Genomic DNA, 10863 nt, shown 5'->3' on the forward strand with positions numbered 1-10863 from the left:
TACACATCATAGTACAACTGTCACAGACATCCCACTTTTATCTTCAAAACAGCAGTTAAGTTTGAAAACTACTTTATTTGAAATTAAAGCTCTATTTGAAGTTACCATTTTCCATCATTAGTAACATGACAAAATGTGATCGTGTGTGTGTGTGACCACTCTCTTTTCCCCAGATGTGTGTGACATGATTCTGCCAGTGCCTAGAAAGAAGGGAATTGGGCAAGGTGAGGGAATTCACCACTGCTGTTGTAAAAACTCCTTTAGAAATTTTGATTTGGTTTGGTTGGAAGGAAGGTGGAGCCCAAATGACTGGGACTCTGTCTTGGCATGTAAACAGCCCACCCTGAGAAGTAGGGCATTGGCTCCTTCTATGCAGAACTGATTTTGCTATAACTGTATGTGAGCTCCATGAAACTGTGTACTTGGCAGGTTATTTGATTTGAGGATAAAGCACATAAGCAAGTAACAATGAGATAACCTTCATGTGTGACCAGAGCCTACTGAAATCTTGAACGTGATCCTTTAAGCTACCTTGATTTTATCATGGGATAGAAACATGCTCAGGAACTGCTGTGTTGCAAATTCGAAATCTGACTTGCCACTTGGAAAGTGTATATATGCAACATCCTTGGGCTATTTCTTTATCAGGAACCTACTCTATTCAGGAGAGTGAAATGGTGTGCTTTACTTAATTGTGTACTTGACCCATAGAAAACTCCTGGACTTGAGCATGCTTTAATAACTAAGACAGTCCAAAGTCAGAGGATCTAGAGACTATTTCTTGCTGCAAGTTTCTCCTCCACTCTTTTTACTACCTCTCTTCCCCAGCTGCCCCATGCACAAAACAAGAAAAGTCTGTGAGCTTTTATTCTGTTGCTGGTACTGACAGAAAGACCTGTGATGGGTGACAGTGGACTTGCTCTTCTCTAGGCATCTCTGAACCCACTGTGCCTGGTCATGGCCTTGCAGGAGCATAAGCATCCCAGGAGGCAGGTGCCTTTACTAATAAACCTCGGATTTTAAAAGCTGCCTTCAGCCTCATCAACCAGGTGCTTTTGTGCCTTTAGCTAATGGCTTTTCTTGTAGCTGAGCCTTGTTTGACAAAACTATAGGTGATGGTTGGCTCTTTTCCAGAAAAACAGTGCAGCAATATCTCAGTTGTCTGTGCTCACAGCCAGTGCAGATCCACATGCACCTGGCAGGTGGGAGTTGCTGATATAGCTCAGTGCCTCACCTCCAGGTGTAGCAGCCCCAGATGCCTGGGAAAGGGGGCTATGGAGACAACAGAAAAGAGCCCTTTCCTTGGAGCTGCCTTCCACTAGATCTTAAGTATTAGTAGGGGACACAGGTAGCCAAAGTCTAAAGAGAGTGGAAATTTAAGATTAAAACCCTGTAGTTAAATGATGGGCACCAGAGTGCATGAGCTGCATAATCTCACATGAGTTTTTCAGTTAACTCAATAGAGTGGTTTTTTCCCTCTTCCTTCCTTAGAAACGTGGTCACATCTGGAAGCACTACACACTGTTGTATATGCCTGAGAGGCATTCTGGAAGAAGTTTTAGCAGGAAGAACCACGTTATCGTATATGAATGATCCTCACCTCACATAACCCTTTATAAGCACCATGCCTTGGAAGAAAGTTCTTACATAACCCACAAAATTATGGGCAAGAGTGGGGAGGAGGGCTCTATGGAGAGTAGACTCAGTTTTATTTTGCCTACCTTTGACATGCCTGGGAAGCTTTGAGGAGTCTGTTGTCACTTCTTACATAGAGTCTACCCTGCCTGATCCCAGTTAGCTAATAGGGTGGCACTTCCATCCTGCACTGTGATCAAGAAGTGGCTTGGCTGGGGGAAAAAGCTGTGCAGGGAAGGTAGTGAGCATGGCAGATGTGAAACAACAACTCCCTGTAGAGTCTAGACATGTCCTGATCAGGGACTGACTGAAAATCTACAGTTCTGTGTTTCTGGATTTGATGCTTGCTGGGAACCTTTAATGTTAAATTTCATGTTTCTCTCTGAACTGAAGAAAACCAGAAGAGAGCAGAATTTCTTACAGGACAGACATGATGGTTTTTAGTTACCTTGAAGATAAGTAGTATTTCTGAGTGGAAGGAACTGTGATTTGAAAATTCCTGTAGGGGTTAAAAAAAGAGAATAGTGTGCATATGTGAATTTTGTTTCTGAGTAATATTCATTCCTCTCTGCTGTTCACAGCTTCTTGGTCATGGAGCAAAGACTACCAGCGACGTTTTCCTAACATTTCACACCATTGCTCCTACCCAGATAATTCCACTGATGTTGCCAGTGGTGAGAGTGGCAATTTTAGCTACATTTCCATTGACTCACTGGCATGTTAACCACTGTGCCTTATTCTGTTCTGGCCAGTGAATCAAGTACAACAGTTCAAAACCTAGTGACTAGAAAAGCTGCAAACTAGTCTGCAACTTGGTGACTTTGGTTGGCTTCAGCTACAGTTTGCACTATGAGAAAACACTGATATTTAAAAATCAGTTCCTTTCTAAAATTACTTGCCCTTTAATTTGACTTTAAAAACAGCGGATCCATGCCTTGCACATCTAATCTTTGGAAAGGCAGAAAGTGTCAGAGAAGCAGCAAATATGAGGTGCTAAGTTCAATCTTTCATCAGAAATGGAATCTATATTGGCTGATAATTTTATTCCCCACCAGTTTTTAGAAATGCTGCATTTAATCCATGCAAACAAGTATTTATTTTCTGTCCTGCCCAGTGGTGGCAGAAGAAAGTGATTATTCTTGGTACCTCTCTTCCCTGGCTAACTTTGGAGTTAGCTTGACTTTAAACACAGTTTGGACTAGAGGCTTTAAGAGGAATGTCCTTTCCAACCTGAATTATTCTGTGTTTCTCTCCTGCTGAAGATGCTGTAGATGTAGCACTACTTTGTGCTGCAGGTGTTATTACTGCTTTGGAGCCATTAGGAGAAATGCTGCACTATTCTCCTACCATGCCATGTTACAGCTATGAAATGGAGAGATTGCAGTGCTTTGAACTAAAATAACAGATGCAGTAGTACTTATTGAATGAGTAACAGTAGCCAGCTTAATGGGTTTTATTTTAGTACCCAAGCTCTATACTAAAATAGGAGCAAGAACGGTAAAGCTTTATTTATTATTTGGCAAACACTGAGACACTAGACCTGCAATGAGAAAAGCAAGGGTTCAGACTTGGTCAGTGACAGGTAAAACTAGGTCTGTGTCTACAAAACTGAGTTGCATGAAAGTAGTGTCATGTGGTTTTATTGGAGTATCTGTGCTACTCAGGTTCCTGTGTCTGCAAGGTCTGACTCATGGGCAGCTAGTTTTTTCCCCACTATGAGGGTGGAAGGGGCATATGAAGGTGTTACCTCACAACACTTAATCCTTTAGATGTACAAGAGTGATTCCATCCCATATTACTCAGGACTATAGCCAGAAATGAAGTTTTGCGTTTTCTGCTGGTGAAGGAGGCTGAGTGTGTATATCCTGAGCCCTGAAGTCCCCTATACGCAAAACAGGTGTGACAGGAGCAGTGACAATAGCAGCAGCAATATACATCAGCTTCCAAGCTAATGCAGCCACATCGTGACATTTCACTGAGAGAAGAAAGTGTTTTTCATGTCAGCTCATAGCAACACTGAGGTTGCATACTGTGAACACATTCTCCATATTTTATTGCATACTGTCTCAGTGTGATGCTGGCAGTTCTGATAAAGCAGAGTGGCTTGGATGAGTCAGGGAGGCTGCATGATCTGGGAGCTGTAAATTGAATTCAATTACTGATTACTTTTCCCTGTCATCTTTGCAGCATGACTTTTATATATATATATATATATATATATATATATATATAAAAATGTAAGCTTCCTGCACTGTCAGTAGTTACAAAAGTTTGAGGATTTGGGGTTCCTTTATTATGTTTTTGAAAAGACATTACAGAAGCCTTGGTATTATGGAGGACAAAGCTGCTAGAAGGCCATGCTTCATAAGGGATAAAGATATATTCTAGTCAAATTTTTAGCTCAGAGATATTATCTCCTTTCAGAGTAATGTATGTGGTGAAGGCTGGAGTTCATTTGTCAAGTTTACTATTAATGATATTTTTTCTATCCCCATTTACTTGATGTTTAGGAACCCCTGGTGGCCTAGTGGTTAGCATGCAGGACTCTCACTGCTGCGACCCAGGTTCGATTCCTCGGTCCCCCGGGCAGATGGAGCTCGTTAGCCCTGTGAGGCCATCCATCTATGAGAAGGTCACTCTAAACAAACCTACATCCTGAGGACCTCACTGCCATTGTCCAAGCTTGCTTGGCCCCGGCAGATGAACCTTAGGATTAAAGGGTGGGCTCAGTTCAGCGCAGGCTGTGTCTCACCTAAAAAAAAAAATCCATTGCGCAGGCTGGAAAGGTAAAAAGACCTTTCCCAAAATCTTCGTTTGCGAAGACTGGCCGTTATTACTTGATGTTCTCAAAGTACTTTAAGTTCAACTGCCCTTTTGAAAAATAGGAAAGGTTAAAAAAATTAGTTTACACAGTAGGCCTAGTGTCCACGTGGACCTCAGGGCTAGAAACAGATTTTAAACTCCAGCATCTAGGCACCAGTTTAAAATCAGACTCCAGTCCTGGGAAAGCACATCTTTCCTCACCCCTTTTTCTTGCTACTTCCCTACAGAGATGCTGGTTCAGCTTCTATTTTGTGTAGTTCTTTCTTTGCAAAAGGCAAACTACTACTTAAGATCCTGTGATACTGGAGGATATTGCAGAGCTGTTTTCTTCTTGGAAGTAGCTGTAGAAAATTCTGATATAATAACGCATGGAATATTGCTGTGAAAAAAGAAAAGCACTATCTGCAGTGCTATTTTTCCAAGTTAATGTAAACCTTTGAATTAATTTTGTAATAGCTTCCTGCCTGCATGTGTAGTATTAAATTAAGGATTAAGTAATAGAAGAAAACAGGAAAAGCAAAACTAAAGTCGTAAAGTCTCTGAGGAAAGGGTAAGAAAGCTGCACTTCAACATTAGTAAAGAAACAACTGAAACAAATTTTCCTGGTCTGGGAAGCTGTCTAGATGCCATGATAACTGTTCTTCTTCTGCAACTCTAAAATCTATTATTTTGAAAACTCAGTTTCCAAGTAATCAGTGAACAACTGTTTCACACGTTGATCATCATTGCTAGATCAGATTACCCCCAAAGACTGCTCACAAGCAACAGTCTCAAACCTCTGTGAGAAATGTTTCCCTGCTCATGTAAAGCTTGGAGTGGGGAAAAGTTGGAGAGTGGAAAATAGCTAAATTGTGCAAGGGAAGGCAGCCTTATCAACTTCAGGGTTTGTGCAGACATCCTAGAATGGGTACATAGAATTTCCTAGTGTTCCAAGGAGCCTATTGCCATCATTACTGACTTCCACAGATCTCTTCCCAGAAGTAATTTCAAATAGATTTACTAGGGGATATTTAACCAGTTCTGATACAACCTTTCTTGAAACCTGGGCATACTCAGTAACTTGACTATAACATACATATAGTAATAAGTCATGCACAGTTTATGAACAGAAATTGATGCACTTTTTTGGTTTGTTTTTTTTTCTGTTTGTTTGTTTGTTTTGTTGCGCAGATCCACTAAAACTGAAGAACCTCCTGCATGGTTTAATCATAATCGAATTCAGGCTTTTGTCAGAGCAGTGGTAGAACTGTTCCTCCCTGCTCTGCTCCTCAGGCTGGAAAAGTTGCCCTGTTCTAGTAACTCTTACCATTTAGGTTAATAAATTAATTCCCTAAAGTTGTTGCAGATTACAGAGCTGTTGTGATTACTGGACTCTTTCAGGATCATTACAATGAGGAAAAGCCAATTTGATGAGTGTGTGCTATTACAGTTTCAAATGTCAGGACAGGGCATGGTATTTTTCCAATCGTATGTCACTGCTAAAAACTAGGTGTTTTTTCCTAGTGCTCTTTACTAAAAAGGTCTATTCTCATTGAAGTAGCTGTTATCAGTCTTTCTTTTAGCATATATGCTTGAAATCCATAACAAATCTTTAGCTACAGTCCCATATTAAGTCTAGACAGGCAGGGTGCAGTGTCTGAAGGTGAAGCTGCCAAAAGAAATTAAAAAAGCCTTGACGCTACAGGAAGTTCAGGTGGCATTGATTCAGGAGAGAGGCAGATGCTTCAGGCTGAGTCAGTGCTGAATCTTGTCACAGATTTAGCAGACAGCATTTTACCAGGACCTTTTTATACATGAGCTTAGGAACTGAATCCTCCTTTTCATCGAAGATTTCTTTTTTTTTTTTAATGTGTGTGTGTGGAGAGGAATTTTTTTTTTAACATAATAGCTCTATACTTAGTTTTTGAGCTAAATTCAAGTTTGGCTATCTCTCTGCTTTTGTTGGTTTATGTCTGATACAGCTGGAAAGCTTTCTTGGAAGAGCAGTCATCATCAGAGCAGCAGAGACAGAAATGTTCTAAAACTTGTCATGAGTCCTTCAGAAAAAGACTTCTTCTCCAGTGGTCTCGTTGGACATTTGAGTGAAATTTCTACTAAATATATAAGGAGTCTTTTATAGATCTATGATAAATGACCTTCTTCCTCTTTCATCTTCTTCTAAGTTTGACCTCAAAATTTGTAGCTTTATATGGTTCTTGAAGCATATAGAAAGTCTGTTGTGATAAAACAGGTAGGAAAGATGTTATGTTTAAATGCAGAAGTTATGAAAAGGAATCAAAGTATTCTTAAGATACTCTCCATAATCTGCAAAGAGATACAAAAAAGCCACCAGTCCTATTTCTTTTATTTTGAAGTCTAACACAAAGCTTTCATGTAAGGGTCGGTTAACTTTTAGTTCAGTTTAATCCATGGAAATCCTTTTAGATGCGCCACAGCAGACAGCTGTAGCATTTTCAAAATCCATGGACTACTGACCTGGGGCTTAATACGGGCCACCCTTTTCCATGGGGGTGACTGTAGCTGTCCGATTGAACAGCGTTAAGAGATCAGTCAGCTGTGGTCCTTGCCATGGAAACCAGCTGTTGTGGATGGGGAGCAGGTTTCTCCTTCAGAGGATTTTGGTATCATTAGAAAGTTCTCACATGGCTTTCTCTAGCATAGACTGTGACCTACAGTTCATAGCATCACTGTGAAATGCTGGAGGGGAAAATCTGAACTAATCACTCATTATAACTCTGCACAGACCCATGGGGTAAGTCTGAGGTCAGGGTTGAATTGATCTTTGATGTGAGAATGGCAGTAGCTGTAATTCACTTGCTGGTCATGGGAATGGGCTGAGCCAAAGCCAGTTTTCTATGAGCTAGATAAGGGAAAAAAGGGCTGAGAATGTGACTTAGAAGCTCTCAGTTTTACATTCAAAAGAGCCTATCTCTGCTTGACCTTTCAGACCCATGCAAAGTGAATGCTGAGTAGGAACACTTATAGCTCATGGTTTTGTACTTTCTTTGTGTAGGATTCTTTGTGTCAAAATAAACTCTTAAGAGTTCATAATGATTTTGCTTTAACAGTCACTAAAGACAGATGCTATCTGGCAGCCAATATTATGTGGGAACTGAAATGAGATGCTTACTTGGTCCCTTTTGGCCATGTGCTTTGTGAATTTGGATAGCTGGAGTGCCAGCGCAGACATTGAAACCCAGCTCCTGGTGCCCTTCATCCATTTTGCATTCTAGTCATGCGAATGATTTCTCTGTAGTGTTTTGCTTTTGTGGTGCTGCATATGGTATGGGAAAGAAGTGGGGAGAGAGGAAGACAAAATTTGGGGAAGGGGCCTCTGCATCCTGCTACTATAATTCATTGTGATCTGACTTTCTGGATTTTCAGCCCCGCTCAGCCATCCGTCACTCCTCATGTGACTGTCACCTCATATTATTGTAATTAGCAACTGCCAGCCCCAGACATTTGACATTGGAAGTGAAAAAGTCCCAGGAACTCTCTGCCAATTTAAAATTAACCCTGTCACTACAGGACAGATTGTCCCGCTCCAGAAGTAGCTCCTGGGCATTTGCACTGAGACAATCCCATGCTCCTACTATTGTAAACCAGCTGCCTTGTTTCACTCTGCTTTGTTGTCCTTGTGTCCTCCCTGTTCCCAGGCTGCTTCACCCTCCCGCCTCTCTGCAAGCCACCCCTCTTTGATGCCTATGAGAACTGAAGCTGCTGATGAGAGTGCTCAAGCCGGCAGTCCTAGGTCTGTGGGTGGATGATAAATGTGGTTTTCTGTGCCTGTGCCAATTGAGGTCTGTCTGCTCAGCCTCAGAAAAGACCCTGCTGTTCCGTGCACATTTCTCTTCTTCCCCTCTGCCTTGGACTTCTCCTCTCCTTGCGCCAGCATTGCAGACTACAGAACCACTGGGCTCCCTGCCTGTTTATGTGGCCATTGGTTCATGCTGCTGTATAAGAGTCTGTCTTTGTTGCTGTGGATACCTCAGCCAGGTGGATGAAAGCTAGGTCAAACCTGCCTCTCACGCTACAAATTTCTCACCTTTGTAAAGGGCTTATAGACTTTCTCCAAGTGTGACTGGCAACTGCTGCTGTCAAGGCCCTCTTTACATGGTATTTACGAATCTTGCTTCATTGTCTTGTAAGCAGGGGGTGGCTGGAGGTCATCCTTGTTGTTACTCTGTTTAGCTAATTAGGTGCAGCTCCTGCTCCCCTGCTGTACAGAGGTGACCGCACTGACAGCTCAAAGAAAGGTTACCTTCCCCCGGGAAATATTTCGGGTTGCAGACAAAATAAAGGAATATGGAAAGTGCAACAATATCGGGCACCCAATCTCCAAAGTCATTCCATCTGCTCAGAGTAATAGAGCACAGTCAAGTAAAAAAGGTCTTGATAGTCCTGCAGTTCAACTGAGCAAGGAACTATTTCAGTGAGTGTGACAGGAAGATTTGACACTGCCCTGGTTCAGATACCATTCTGATAAAATTTGCATATAACCAAAAATATATTTGTTTAACCTATTCTGCACCATCCTTTCAAGATACAGCTTTTTTACTCCGAAGTTCACAAAAACTGGTACCCCTAGTCCTTTAGGGTAATGCCATACTCCTCCTTTGCAGTAGTTCTGATTACTGCCGTAATTAGTTCTGATTCACGATGTGCTTCTCCCCCGCCCACCTTGTTCTTGCAAGCAGTTACAAATTGTTACAAAATGCCTATTTCTTAGTTTAACTTGTCTATGTGTCGGGGACAGATCAGCACCTCCTCATCAGCTCCTCATTGCCACAAGAAGCGTAACTGGGAGTCCCTGAAACATGATTTCGGTATCTGGTCTTTACTTACTTAAGCCATGAAGTTCCTGAGCCTGCTCTCAGGTTTCAAACACGCATATTTGCCTTTATACCACACAGCTTATCGTGCCTTATACCTCCACATGGCAGGCCATATTTATCTGAGCACTCTTGTATTTCGTTGGTGTGCCTGACACGGCGCTAGACACCAGCAGTAACTGTGTTCACCAAGGAGGAAAATGCCTACATAGCTAGTACTGCTTTAAGCTTTCTAATAACAGCAAATTGTGATGGCTTGTCAACTACATCCACAGAATAATGCATCCTTTCCTTTTCTTTGTGCTATGCTCTGGGTTATTTTATTGCATTGAGAGGTCAAACAGCTTTATTAGGGCAGCAGGCCCCCTGTGTCTCTTCTCAGCTTTAGCCACTGTTCGTTTGAGTCTGCGGAAGAGAAGCCTTGAGAGTGCATAAACCTTGGTGTTATTATGTGATTTATATGCATAGATGAAGAGAAAATAGTTGCCAGTAAATATAAAGATAAACATGGAAAGAATGAAAAACAGTCAGCAGAACTCTAGAAAATCTCTGGAAACAAAGTTATGTGTTTGGGTTGTTCATGAGGTGAAGCATTAGAAAAGCAGGCATGACAGGCGCTAGGGAATAGTTTGTACTTGTATTTAGTGACTGCCTTCAAGGGAATATGACAAGATTAAGAGAAATTTCTGCTCATTACTTAAATGCCTGGCTAAATTTTATGTCCATGCAGTGCAATTCAAAATGTCAGCACTCATTGGCTCAGGAGCTCACAGTTTAAGCTAACTAGAAATGCATGTGGATAAGTCTTGCACTACGAGGTTGAGCTGTCTCTGTAGCCATACCCAGTGACTCTTTCTGGTGAAGCATGGAAGAATTTGTCTTCAGTAGTCATCAAACATTTGGCTCCGGCTGAAGGAAATAAAGGCCAGAAACTGCTGTTCTATTATCCATCGGCAACAACACCTCATTTTCCTTATGCTGCCATGGGCACAGCAGAGTTCCAGTTGGAAGGCACCTCTGGAGGTTTGTGGATCAACCTCTTGTTCAAATCAGGGTTGGCTGAAAATCTGACCAAATTGTTTCCAGCTTTATCCAGTCTTGAAAACCTCCGAGGACAGAGAATGTACAGCCTGTCATCTCTCCATGTGCAAACAGAAAGTATAAGTTATATAACCCTAAAGTAGTACCTTTGTGACCAGAGGAACTTGGTAACAGAATCAAAGCTGCTGTTACTCTGCTACTTGAGCACTCCTCTGCTCTGTTGCTGTCTTTATCACCAGATCCTGCAAAGTGTGAGATTGAAAATGGTATATTTTTCACTTTAGGAGGCACGTCCTGCCTCTGTGACCTTAGAATACTTAGCAACATGGTTCCACATGCATACTACACGTGCAGTGAAAATCAAACTGTGTCTTAGCCTATATTAGGCACATTTGCCAGCTCTTACCTGGTTATTTTTATGAAGGATGCAAAACCCAGCAGCTAAGAAGTGTACATCAGTGTTCTTTATGTTAGCAACGGGTCAGACCAGTTGCCTGGAAAACTATTACTATCTCTAGCCCAGTAGTGCTAC

This window comes from Neopelma chrysocephalum, unplaced genomic scaffold (assembly GCF_003984885.1).
Source record: "Neopelma chrysocephalum unplaced genomic scaffold, ASM398488v2 Primary Assembly neopelma1_60, whole genome shotgun sequence".
NCBI lineage: Eukaryota > Metazoa > Chordata > Aves > Passeriformes > Pipridae > Neopelma > Neopelma chrysocephalum.